The sequence below is a fragment of the Protopterus annectens genome, chromosome 2.part1, assembly GCF_019279795.1.
Source record: "Protopterus annectens isolate FY-2018-M chromosome 2.part1, PAN1.0, whole genome shotgun sequence".
NCBI classification, from domain to species: domain Eukaryota; kingdom Metazoa; phylum Chordata; order Ceratodontiformes; family Protopteridae; genus Protopterus; species Protopterus annectens.
In genome coordinates, this window is record NC_056729.1 from 644,678,777 (window position 1) to 644,693,260 (window position 14,484).

The 14,484-nt window shown below is 35.0% G+C and overlaps 1 protein-coding gene across 1 annotated transcript in view; it reads left to right on the forward strand.

The window, feature by feature from the left end:
- XKR5 (XK related 5) overlaps positions 1–14,484 on the forward strand; it is a 482,218-nt gene that overhangs the window by 459,991 nt on the left and 7,743 nt on the right. The window lies entirely within an intron of this gene.

Below are 14,484 nucleotides of genomic sequence, written 5' to 3' on the forward strand. Positions count from 1 at the left end.
CCATAGAAATAGCAAGACATTCTCTTTGACCTCAGTAATGTACATATTTTCATGAATTAGTTTAATAAGCAAAAGGATTTTTAAATATTTTGATATTTGAGAGTGTTACACAGTTTTAAGATACAGGCACCTGTACTTTTAAAATTAATTCAGTGCTTTTGTTAGATGTATAAAATATGTATATATCTATTAGCATGATAAATATGCATTGATTTTCCTTTTGTATAATAGTTCATTATAAGATTGTATGTCATCTCTAAGTTTACACATAATCTTTATCTCTTCCAAGTCCCACTCTACTCTTCTTATTTATTTACAGATTTAGTTATAATAATGTTGACTGAGCGAATAATTTAGGAATATTTAATAGATAATTTGTACTATTATATAAATAAGTATACAGTGCACTGTTTGTTGGATTATTTAATATTTATGATTACTAGAAGAGGATTATTAAACTTTTATTTAGTAAGGGGGAATAGTTTTAAATGGCAAAATATAGTCTCTGATAATATATTATTTGTAAGTCATGGTATCTTTTGGCTAGTTTTTTATGACTTTAGGTATTGGTGAATAGAGGGATATAGTGGTTTGTCTCTTCAATAGGCAAACTAGGAACTTTGGAATCCATGGTAGGTTTTCATTAGTAATGTATTCACTTACAGTTGTAGACTTCTTTTGTTATTTAAACGTTTTAGTAGTTTGGCCATAGAAAGGAAATTTTTAAAAAGTGGAATGTTAAGGTAGTGTTGGAGGAATGCATTAATCTTGTACATAGTTAAATTAATGTGGTGGATAAATCTGTCATATCTTTTAAAAGAAATATTGTTAAATATACAGTATGGATCGTTATCTGTTCTCTATTAATGTAAATGGATTAAATAATGGCAACAAAAGGAAATCATTAATGAGATATCAAAAATTAAATACAGAAGACATTAGCTATCAAGAATATAAGGATATACAATATTTAAATAGCTTGGGTTACAAAATGTTATCTGCTCTTTTTCTGCATAAAGAATAGAGGAACTGCTATATTCTGGAGAAAATCGCCTGTAATGCTCAAGGTCATGGAATCCATTAATGATCCCAACGGAATTGGCAAACTTTAGGTACCAGCTAATTTTTACTAGATCTCTAGAATTCGAGTGGCTAAAGATCACTTAAACCTACTACAAAGTCATTGGAAGGGTAGTTTAATTTTAGCAGGTGAGTTTAACTGCATATCTAGTGTAGAAGACACAAATGAACAGAAAAAAGCTAAAATTTTGGCATCAGCTAAAGCACTAAACAGATTGATTACTACTAATAATTTAATTTATTTGATAGTAAAAGCAGAACGCAAGTCATTGTTCTTCACTCATTATTTTTAAGTGCATGAGACACAAACTAGAATTGATAGGATTTATGTTTCTACAGATTTAAAGTGAATTATTCTAAAAATATTCCTTGTCCTTTATCAGATCATAATTCAGTAAGTATTAATATCTTCATAGATGTACTGAAATTTCAGATTTATAGAATCCCAGTATATATGATGAATTTAAGAGAATCTAAGAGTTAGTTTAAGGAACAAATTGAGATTTTTTTTATCTTTGAATGATGCTGGTCAGGTTTGTAAAATCATATTATAGAACTCCTTAAAAATGCAGAATAGAGAGAATAGAAAGACGAGCTAGTAATAAAATGAAAGAGTAAGATAAACAGTTGTTAAAATACAAGATGAAATACACAGTGAGGTTTGTACAATGAAGAAAGAAATTGGATTAATACTGACGTCATTAAAAACTTAATGGCAAAACATCAAACAGTTTTAATACATAAAGTGAATATAGCTTTAGAAAAAATAAAATTGGACAGTTGTATGATGACATCAGAACATCTACATAGCTTTATTATGTGTTATCTACGAAACACAAAATAAAAAAAAATTGAGAAAAAAGAAAACCCACATAGATTCCTACATAGATCAGCTCGTAGAAGTAAGATGTTAAGCAAAATTGCACAAATCGATAATATCCCAAATCTTCACACTAATAAGCTTACTTCGGACATAGAGCAAATACTTATTTTTTTTTTAATTCCAAAAGGGAAAACTGATAAAGCTCCAGGGTTATATAGTTTAAATATGAACCTACTTCACTATTAAATGTAGACTATAAAATATTTACACCATCTTTGCTACAAGAATAACAGATTAATACAGGTTAAACAGTGTTTATAGTTAATAGATTAATGTATGATAATATTAAAAAGGGTAGTATAAGAAGCAATGAAAAAACTAATGGAGTCTCAATTAACAAGGATTGTCAATCTAAAATACAGCTTTTTGCAGATATTTTACTAACTATAGGGGATTTAAGTTAATCAAAGAAATAGATGAGGAAACTGAAAAGTTGTATCGCTGCTGAAATTTAATAATAATAAAACACACTTTAGTGATGTTACTAGATAGTTGAAAGATAAATAATACAATTGTGAAGGAAAAGAACTAAACTATTTAGGAATAAAAATCTATTAAGATCCGAGTATGATTATTAATAATTTTGGAAAAATAATTGAAGCATTACTTATTAAAAATGGAATGATTTTTTTTACTTGTGAGGATAGGTTAGTACTTGTATGATCTTGGGTAATATTTTGTGTGTGTATATGTATATATATTTATATACGCATATATATAATGTACATCTATATACGTGTGTGTGTATGTATGTGTGTGTATATATATATATATATATATATGTGTGTGTGTGTATGGGTCCCCTTCAGATGGTCAAACTTTTAAAAGCTTGACTTTCTTACGGCCGAGACCATATTACCATACTTTTAAAAGCTTGACCAGTCTGAATGGAGATCTCCATAGAGCGCAGAATGGGAAGATTTCCCTTTACCGCAATGTAGTGCGATCTCAGAGTTGGTATATTTAAATGGCGGAGGGTGGGGAGTGCAGGGGGCTTGCCCCCCTGGTAGCACTGTTTAGGTTTTTTGTTGTTTTGTTTTTTTTTTTTTACATTTTCGAACATTCAAATGTTTGATCATATGGTCTAGACCATATGAAAGTCAAGCATTTGGATGTTCAGTGGTGCAGCGGTTAGCATTGTCTCCTCACAGCAAGAGGTTCTCCGGTTTGAGTCTCGCCTGGAGCGCCTTTTGTGTGGAGTCTGCATGTCCTCCCCGCAGTTGAGTGACGTTTAAAGACATGCAGTTAGGTGTGTTCATGAATGCGTGTGCCTTCTTTGAAGGTTGGGTGTCGGGCTGGCACTTGAAAAATCCACTGCCAATCATTAGCGGACCGGAGTTCCACTGTGGCGACCCCTAACTGGGAAAAGTCGAAAGACATTATTTTTTATATATATATATATATATATATATATATATATATATATATATATATATATATATATATTGCATTCAATAACTTTCATACCTGTCAGAATAACTTTTTCAAAAGAAAATAGAAAAAATGTTAATTTCATTCTTATGATATCCTAAAGACATGAAATTATAGATTCAATTTTGTAGAAATCATATAAGATTATGGGAATTTGGTGGTATTAGCTTCCCACATGTAGAATCTTATTTTATTGCTGCAAATTTTAACTCTGTTATACTCTAGATAGACTCAACTTACACTAATCAATGGAAAACCATTTAGGAGCAGATTATACTAAATTCTTATAAGTCATCAAATATGATAAATTGGAAATGTGTAACAATATTTGCATCTGGTTAATAAATGAATTTCAAACTTTAGACTCAACTGTTTTAAGACTTGATTTCATATATTAAGAAATGCATTTTTAAAACTCCATTAATATCAAAATGGAAAATGTTGTGCTTTTCCGTTGCACACACACCTCTAGATTTAAGGAAACTCTGGGCAATGTTAAAATGAATTTGCTAAAATGGAATGGATTAGTATTATGGTCGATTGCTTTGAAAAATGAAAAGCTAAGTTGCTAGAATACTTAATGAAAGATTTTAAGTTGGATGTATCTGTTAACAGCAATCAGTTAATATTATCCATCAGTAAGAAATTAAATTAATTTGTAGATAATAAGTGAAGACCATTCCTCTGTTATATGAATATATGAATGATATCATCGAAGGTAAGTTAACCTACAAAGAAAGCTTGTCCACGTTTTACAAGTTAATTATAAATAATAGTTTTAATGCTAATTCTGGAAGTTTTTAGATACTAGTAGATTGACGCAGTAGGTGGTAAGAGTAAAACGTTACTTAAATCAGTTAGTCAAACTTGAAGTTTATACTAGAAAGTTTTTATGTGGAAATATGTATACATACAATGTTTGTTACTCCCTATAAAATCTCTAGGCTTAGTAAAATGACTGCAGTTTGTTGGAGATGTAGTAAAGATGTAAAAGCTGACTGGACACACTTTTATGGATTGTGAAAAACTAAATGTATATTAGGAAGAGATAATTGCATTTTTAAGGGGTTATGGTCTGATACTTGTTCTTTAACTAAATCAGTAATGCTAATGAATGTCCCACATCTTGTATCTATAAAAGGCAAGCAACAAAAGTATTTTGGGAGTCTTTTGGCAGTTGCTAGAAAAGTTATTACAAAAATTGGAAATCGAACTCTGGTCCTATGTTCAAATAATTTTTAAATATATCAGCACTATGTAAAACTGAAAAAGTAGTGATCAGAATAAGTCATACCAAGACTTTTAGTGATTGGTATAGCCTTGAAATGTTGCTGTCGAAATGCCAACACTCTTAATGTGTTAATTGTATAAAATCACCTTGATGATTCAGTGTATTCCTAACATTGTATAATACTATGTGACGTTGATTATTTTTCTTTTCTGTGTATAAATTGTAAATAAGTTTAATTTAAAATTTATAAAAAAAAGTGGGGGTGAAAGCTCCTGATCTTGGCTTTTCAGGTTCTACATTACTTTCAGACTCCAGGTTCACTGCAATTTTTTATGGACAGCACCATCAGTATACTGGTGAACAAAGCCTTACTGTCTCTGCAGGCTAGCTCTCATAGCATGAGCTTTGCCTGAAGAATCAATTGATGGCAGATGGTAGACAGTCTGAGCAGATCCTCCTAAGTGGATGTTGCACAGAGTTTTTCCTGGACATTGTACATCAGTGGGGTAATCCTCAAGTAGATCTTTTTGTCCCCCCAAGAACAGACCAGTCCCCAAATTCTGTTCTAGAGTGCCATTTCTTGAAAAAGAATGTTCATGTGTGCATTCCCCCTCTTCTACTCTTGCTAAAGGTTCAACACAAAATCATGTGTGACAGGCCCAAAATCTGGCTAGTAACTCCCTTTTTGCCCGTATAGCATTGTTTCCCCTTCTTTCACCTGTAGAGGGGCAATCAAAACAAGTTTAACCCCACAGGATGGATCTAGTCACACATGACAAGGGCTCTCCAATTCACCCTCATCTTACCTTGCAACTGATTCTCGGAGTGATAGGTTTTGATTCCTTGTAGACACCTGTTTTCTGAAGAAGTGTTTTGGGTTTTGCAAGAGTCCTGAAATCCCACTACCTAGAAATTAATGTGGCAATATAAAAAAAAAAGAGAGAGAGAGAGAAAGATGTGACAACGATGAAAAGAGCTATTCCTACTATTCTTTCTTATTTATGCGAGTTGTTCAATTCTGCTCTGGCATACTCTTCTGTTAAAGCTCATTTGCAAGTCATTTCTTCTTCTTGGCTTCTGGATCCAGCACTTTCTTCTAGGTTTGATGTCATACGTTTTCTTAAAAGCATTCTTCATATAAGGCCTCCAAAAAAATCCATTCATCCTTCTTGGGACTTGAACTTTGTTCTTGAAAAATGAACTGAAGACTCCCCTTCATAACTCCAAGACCTGTCCCTGCTATGATCCAACATAAATCCTGTATCACTCTTCTAGGTGCCTCTTTCCCCCTACTTGCACCACCCTATTTCTAGCAACACTCCTTCTAGGGTGTCTCTTACTGTTTCTCCCTCAAATGTGAATGACTACACAAAAACTTTCTTGAAAAATTGCATATGTCTATGTATATACATTATTGTGTGTTCTCATTTGTGACTTATTGAGCCTGCTTTCTACTAACTAACACACTCTGTGTGTTTGATGTATTGATCAACATACAAAATTATTCTTATTTCTAATTATTGTAAGGTGTCTCTTACTGTTTCTCCCTGAAATGTGAATGACTGCACAGAAACTCTTTTGTAAAATGTTACTTGTTTATGTGTATACATTATTGTGTGCTCTCTTATGTGACCTATTGTGTCTGCTTTCTAACACACACTGTATGTTACTTTGATGTATTGATCAACATAGAAAATCATTCTTGTTATTTTTATTTATTGCTTTAAATACTGATCAATTGAGTTTTTAGTGAAGTAGTGTATTCTGCCTTTTAATTGGATATTGCCTTTTAATTGGAGCTTTTCTCCTCGGGTCTCCTCTGAAAATGGGCCTCAAGCCCAGTAGGACAACCCAGTTAACAAATGTCAATAAATAAAATAAATAGTTAACAAGATCACCTTATGAATCAGCAGCCTCTTCTGCTTTAAAATTGTGTACCTGAAAAATGGCTTGGTAGAGGCTCTGACTTCTGCCAAAAGAGTCTCTGGACTTCCTGTCCCTATGGCATTTCCACCTTTTTTATTTCTCCACAGAGACCGTGCGTCTCCGAGAACCAATCATTTTATGCCTCAGGTGGTCAGTGATGTGTCTTTAAATCAGGCCATCCATCTTCCTTCTTTTCATTTCCTTAAAATGGTAATACAGGGATTCCCCATTCTTTGGATCTGCATAGACATTATTTAGGCAAGACTAAAAATATTAGAAAAGTTGAGCAACTTTTTATTTCTTTTTAGTACAAGAGCTTTGGTTTGGCAGTTTAAGCAAACCATTTATTCTTGCTAGATCCATTTTGGAAGCTGCTACTTGGTTTTCTGTGTATATGTTTACTAAGCATTATATATTAGGTGTGATTGGTAGAACCAGAGCAAAACAAAGCATTGTATATTAGATGTGATTTGTAGAGCCACAGCACAATTTGCCAAGTTCATCATCCATGGGTTTTTGGAAGGTTCCTTATTCCTACTGCCATTCGTTTTTAGTAGCTCTAGTAACTCTCCATGTTGCAAGGAATACTGCAACAGTTTTTAAGAACAGACATAGTACAGCTGTGTAAGAACTTACCATAATTGTTGATGTCTCATCACTGGTAGTATTCAATCCTTCCTTCCTTCCACCTGTTGGGTTTTATTTTTTTACTCTGGCCAAAGGGACTTCTCTTCCTTTTTCTGGAAATACATGCACCATCTTTCCTTTTCTTCCTCATTTGCTACTCGTGTTCTTCTAGGGCAAGTAAGTTTCTGAGAATTTGTGGCTCGTAGTTGCACCCCAAACATAGGACATGCATCTGATATATGGTGCATGGTAGGCCCAGGCTTTGGTGGGGGTGACTGCACATATGGCTGTCCCCAACAAGATATCCCTATTGTAAGGAAAACTGCAACAGTGATTAAGTAGGACATCTACTGTTATGGTAAACTCTTACACATGTATTTTTCTGCCCAGCTTAATGTTATTTAAATCCATCATAAACTCGACACACAGATGGTCAAGTCAACCGATGTCTGTAACCTTTCCCTGAAAGTCTGCATTCTGAATACTGGCATACCCACCACAAACAACAAACCACAAAACTTTCTTACCGCACTGGACCCAGGAACAAGTGCTTACAAGGGTCCAGAAGGGAGGCAAGTTTTGATAGTCTGTAATGTCTTGTTTTTAGCATTCTGATTTTAATCATTTGTAAATTGCTCCACTGGACTCTACTGTCTGTGTGTCAAGTATAAATACAATAGTAAACATAAACATGTATCTAATAAGCATATTATGTCATGCTTTAACTGTTTACAGCATTGTAATTCTTATGCTTTCATTTCTTGTACTATTTGCATTAAGAAAAAAAACAAAATCCTTGTGCTTTACATTTTTATACATCATTCTGTCTTTCAAGCTGTGACACCCGTGCACTGGCCCAGCAATCAAGGAGCCTCAATCCTCACCACTAACACCCGTGAGGTGTGGTCCACATTGGGAAGGATAACAAATACACAAAATGTCCCTTAAGAGCACACAGAGATCACAGTCAGTCTGGGGCTGGTTTCTCCCTTTCTCTCCAGATCCCCAGTAAGACTCCCAACTGGCATGGCTATAGGGTCCAGATCTCAGCCTAGTGGTCAAGCTAAAACCTCCAGTACCCTCTCTGTCCAACCAGTGCTTAGTGTCCCTGCCCAAGTAGCTGACACACATACACTTTGAGATACGAGTTATATACACACACAGACGCACCTGGGGAAGCCTGGCACAGTTTCTCCAGCTATGCCCCTTCTGCCCAGACTATACGGTAGTACCACTTGCCACCAACCGCTAATATCAGCTCTTAATAAGGGCCTTATCAAAGGGTGGCTAATTATTACTGTGCAATATTATTATCCAACTGGTAAGTGTGACTGAACAGCAACACTAATGGAGTGGCTTTATACAGTATCACTATATACATGCAATGTACTCTAGAGCTTAAATTATCTCTACACAAAACAGCCACAGTTGAAAGGTTTAAAAATATCTAATAATAAAAAACATAATACAATACTTCTTACTGCACAGTGCTAGTCAAGAGTTCAGAGATCACAGGAAAATGCTTAAAATAATACAGTAGAATAGTTCTGACATCAATACAGAAAACAACTAGACTAGACTTACTATTTTCTATCTAAGAGCAATCACAGTTCTAAAATAAACTTGCATATAGAGCAAAGCAGTTCTAGTGATGTTGGATGTTCTGAAGACAAATGCAAAATGCTCTGAGTCTCTCTCTACTTAAATTGATAGCACAGGACTACTAACTCATTTCAGACTACATCATGTTTTCTCTGGTTCCCAGGCTAACAGAAATTCAGAGTTTAGCAGCCCTTTTGATCTTGCACCTGGTCAGGAAGTTACAGCAATAAAATACATTATACATGCAAATTCTAGTCATTAACTCTGGTCTCAAAACAATGGCAAGAATTCCTTCATCCAGACATCTCGCCTCCAAATTTTGAGATCAATTATACAATCCTTGACTTATCAGTATTCCTCCAGCAGAGTGCATTGTGGTTAAATTTTTGAAGTTCAACATTTAACACCATTTTCTTCCATTTAAGAGAACAAGCCTGTGGCTTATATTGATATTTACAAATGCTAGAATTATCTACAAAATTCTATCTGGCAAGGCTGGCAGCTTTCACATATCTTCACACAAGCCATTTTACTTTTCTTTCTCTAACTTGATTACTTATAGTAACATTATTCATCTTGCCATTTTTATATACTTTTCAGTCTCCCTTTTTCTTTTTAGCATATTTCATTTCTACAACTACCCATTCTTTTTCATTTTTACCTCTGCCCTCCCCCTTTTCCTCATGTCCTGGTAATACTTCCTCACCAGTTATCTCAACTTGCACAGTTCTGTTCATAGTTTCATTTTCTTTAACTTGGTCATGTCACCAGTATTCATTAGACGTGCAGTAATTACAATACAGCTCACAATTTTTAGTTGTATTTCCTATCTGTCCACATACTACATCACCTTTTCGCACATTTACCAATTAGTCATGTTCAGCACAGAAAAAAATGTTTAGACTGTTCTAATTATGTAGCAGTTACTTTGAGTCTAATTATCTAACAGTGTATGTGATTCTTTTAAGCATAATTGTATGGGATATGCTTCACAGTACTGACCTTTTCTTGCAGTGTTGCTTATATTTCCCACCCCCCAGTCCAGATTTTCCTTTAGTCATATAATTTGTCCATAGAATGCACTGATTGGTATATAGAGATAGATAATAAATAATCCTTGGTGACTTTTTGTTCAAGGTCATCAGATGTAAAGTAAAACTGCAAGTCCTTTTAATATTGGAGCAACCAACTGGAATTTCATATTCATTCCAAGTGTATTCATTGACAAGTTTTTCCCAAATAACATACCTGTCAAGAACCAAGTCTTTTTGAAGAAACCTTTTCTATGGGCTTTCTTTTTTGTTTAATAGTTAATTCAATTCATCTGTCTGTAGTGGCTGCCACCTCTGTCTCTCTCATTGTAGATGTTCGTCCTTCATTTACTGTGTCTGTGTGTGCGATGGTGTTGAGTTCACCATATGATTTCACAGCACTTTGTCTCCATTCCTTCATTTTTCTAAGCCAAGTCAACAGCTATATCATCCTTGCATATCAGCGTAGAACAGTCTTCCAAGCATCCTTCCACAAGTACTGTAATCAAAGGCTTGTCTTAATGATCCTCCATGATTAGCTCGATAGCAGGTAAGCTCACTAATTCTCTCATTCATAACTGCTCTCTCCAACATTTTTCAACTGTTCACTCTGCATTTTGTTGCAACTTGCAGCACTCTATGTGGCTGAACCTCCTGCATGTCCCTTTCCTAATCAATATGAATACCACGTCACCTGAGAAGAATATGCTGGTCTAGTGAGACTAACCTGGTTAATTATGGGTAAATAATAAAAAAAAAAAAAAAAAAAAAAAGATGATCAGCCTCCCCCTAACCACATGTGTCTGTGGTGCCATTGGTGTCGAACTCTGGCTTTGCTCTGGCCAGTTTTAATATTGTTGCTCATCTCCAAGCACTACCATTTATAGTTTTTGTAGTTTCCATTAGTCAGATTGCCCTTTTACTTTACTACTATAACTTGTGTGATTTACACCCTTGTCTTTCTGCTGTGTTCACTGGACAGTGCATGTTTCCATGCTTCAGCATTTGCCCTTCATTCTGTATATTCATAGGTACTTACTAGGTTATTAATTTATGAAGACCTTAACGAGCCTAGTTTTTAGCCCATTTTTGTGTACATATAGCCCAAAGATGGGTAGAAAAAGGATGTGTTGTGACATTTACTTGTTGACCCTGTCCATTAGAGACATGGTGCCAAACCAGAGGTGAATTTGTAGTTTCCTATCCATTCATCCAAACTGTTTGAGTAAGATGAGTACTTGCATAACTTGGAGTGGAATAGAAGATGGTTCTACAGAAACATTGTTGTCTGAGTTATATATTCTACAACATGCCCTATTTATGTTGCAAAATAGATCTCTTGAGTGGATATAAATGCTTCCATTGGACTTGCAAATGTGTAACAAGTTTGATAAGATAGTATCTATTAAAGCTCTGTAAGTGAGTCAGGGGTCGCCTCTTGGAAACCTGTAGGATCTCAAGAAGAGGGACAAGGCTTAGAGATGGTCTGCGTAGGTTTTAATGTTTAAGCCTTTGATTTTTTGAGAAAGCACTGGGGTCATTCTGGTTATGACAAGTATACACCAAAAGCGTAATTTTGTTAATTGATCACACTGATGAGAGCCAGGTGCAGTAGAATGATTATATCTCTGGACCTGGGTGCCATACACTTTAATACGAGCTATGCAATGAAAAAAGACTTCCTTACAATAGTGCATGCTTTGTGGTCAAAAGACAGTTTGTTAACATAGTTTCCAAGATCCCGGACAACAAGATCAACTTTCAGGGCTGTGTTTTCCATGCGATACCTACAGAAGAATTTGTACTTGAAAAAGGAAACTATTATATATTACTTGGCATGTAGTTTTAGTCCATGATTTTGACACCACCTATTTGTCTGGGGAAAAGGTCTTCTGGGAGGATCTTGATGTCATCTGGTGAGTTTGATGGCACCACTGCTTTTGACCTCAGAAGTAAATGCGAAAGAGGAGTGGCTCAAATACTGAACCCTGGGATACACTGGTAATGACAGGTCTTTTGACAAAGGTAGAACCACCTACCCTGAATTCCTGGGTTGTGTTTGTGAGACAGTTACACAAGGATTTACATTTAGCTGGGCAAGTTTGTCTATGATACCAGCATACAGGATGATGAATGCCTTTGGAGGATTAGATGTGCCATTTATACTGATTTGTACTTGTCCATTGCTTTAGTAATCTTGAAGAATTCGACCAGGTTGAGTGGACACAGTCTTCCCTTGATAAATCCAAACTGGCTTAGGTAACCTACAAACTCTTGACCTCTGTCCTTCTTTACTAATTTCATAATAGTCCTTTCCTTGGTCTTGCAGATGAAGCTGGTCAGGCTTATGGGTCTGTAATTACCTGAGTCTATTGAGGCCCCACTGTTGTGCAAAGGGATGACTGTTGCTGTCCTCCACAAAGATCATTTGGAGGCGGATATTGAATGCTCTTTGTGGGGTATCTGATAAGTCCTGTGTCATACTGACTGGTAGGCAGCCCATTATGTTAGTTGTTCCCATAGAGGTAGTATTCTTGGCCTTGGATAGTGCCTTCAGGACATATTCATGAGAGATTTGAGTGGGTATAAATGCGGGTATGTAATGTAGGAATATGGAAGGTGAGAGGGGGGGATGAAGTTTTAGATAAATTTGTCCACTAATAGATTGACTATATCCTTTGGGTTTGAATAATTAATTTTATTATTTATTTTATTTATTGACATTTGTTGACCGGGAAAGTCCATTGGGTTAAAGAACCCATTTTCAGTGGTGGCCCGGGGAGAAAAGCTCCGTAGTAAGCACATTACAAATACATGTGTAAAATAGATATTTTAAACAATTTGCGGTCCCAGTCAAGAATAAAGGAGTCTTCTGTAGTTCAATCAAATGCAGCCAGGAATACACCAAAAAAGTTTATTACACAAAACGATCCATAGTACAAACGATAGTCCTGTATACAATCAGAGCCTTAGATTAAGCACTTTCGTCTCCAATCAGAGACTTCATCAGAATCCAAGGATTAACAATACTAGTTTTTGTGACGGAGTGTTTTTGGTTACTATATTTTAAACAATGCTAGGTACAAAAATGAAAGATATAAAAACACTATTCTATAACAGCAGTTTAGGAGGCAAAAATATAACAGGTAGCCCTCCAGAAGTATAGGATTTTTTTTTTATATATTGATGATGATGATAATTGATATTGATTAACTATTAGCTTTGTGCAATGCTGAACATAGTTTCCAAGGTTTGTAACATAGTAAAGAAAACTTGATGGTTATCCATTGCCTGGCTGGCAAATTTTATTTTGTGTTTGGCTTTGGTTGATTTGATTAGAGTCCAGAGTTCACTCTTAAGTTTAGCAAGATCATTATGGGCATCTTGAGAGTTGAACTTATTTTGCATGCAATGCTTTATTATTGTTGTTATCATTATTATTATTATTGAGTCTGTTTGTATTTAGGTTCCAACTTCCACCATAGGAGCTTAATTTTAAATTTGCCGTTGTATTTACTTTGGGGCGGGACAGACATGTCTACACAACTGTTTTCATGTGCATAGAATTTGGTGATAAAGAATTCCACATACAGTGGTGTCATCATGTTGGAAGTGATTTTGAATTTAGCCAGGTCATCACTTAGTTTTAGCAGATTTACCATCACCATAGCTGAATGCTGAGGTATTAGAATATGATTCCGGCTTTAGTCTTATGAAGAATGTTACTGATCTGTGGTCTGATTTGACCAGGGAGGAAGTTAAAATTGATGGGAAGCAAAGCTGCCCCGTATTGATAAGGATCAAGTCCAGGATTTTATCACATGTAAGTTTTGTGTATTATACTGCAGAAGCATTGTCTACACAGATCTTGGCTTTTTGTGATCTCTAAACAGAGTTGTACTTCTGCAGTTTCTATTTGTTTTAACTATTCATTGCTTTCTTTTGAAAACTCCAAAACTATACAACTCAGATGTATATCTCTACTATAACATTTGCAGTATAAAAAAGGGCATAGCTTTTCATTAGTGGGATAGTTAGAATCAGACATGGAGCTAGTTGCATACTAAATCCTTCTTCTTTGCATTATTCATACATTTGCATTTATACATCCAAATTTAAAACACTGCTTAAGGAGCACCTAGCCTACACTTGGCTCTGCTGCTGCATTAACCCAGGCAGAGCTATTCGTCCTTCCTTTTTCTTTCAACCATAATTATCTTTTTTCTTTTTATATTGTAAGCTGCTTTTTCAGCGCCCACCATATTTCAACTTCTGTCTACCTACAACTAATTTACTACTCCTTTAATCACTTTACACCTCTCTCAAGTCTTTTATATGCATCTTCTTTCCCTCCTTATCAATTCACCTCCTCACTGCCTTGCTGTCATGTTTTAAGTATATATGCCACTAGCATAACATCTATTTTTTTCTTACCTTCAATACAATATATGCTTTTAATAATAATTTCCTCCTATACCTTTCACCTAAAAATCTACCATTTCCCTATGATGGTACAATCTCCTTTTATTTGTCAGCTACTTTTTTCTGCTTGGAATATTATTACTCTCTAGCGTATGTTTTGTTAGACTTCTTTGTTTTGTCAATTTGTTGTTTAGCTTGCTTAATGCCTCTGTTTCTTTTATTATCCTGTAATGTGTTTTCTTGCATTGTAT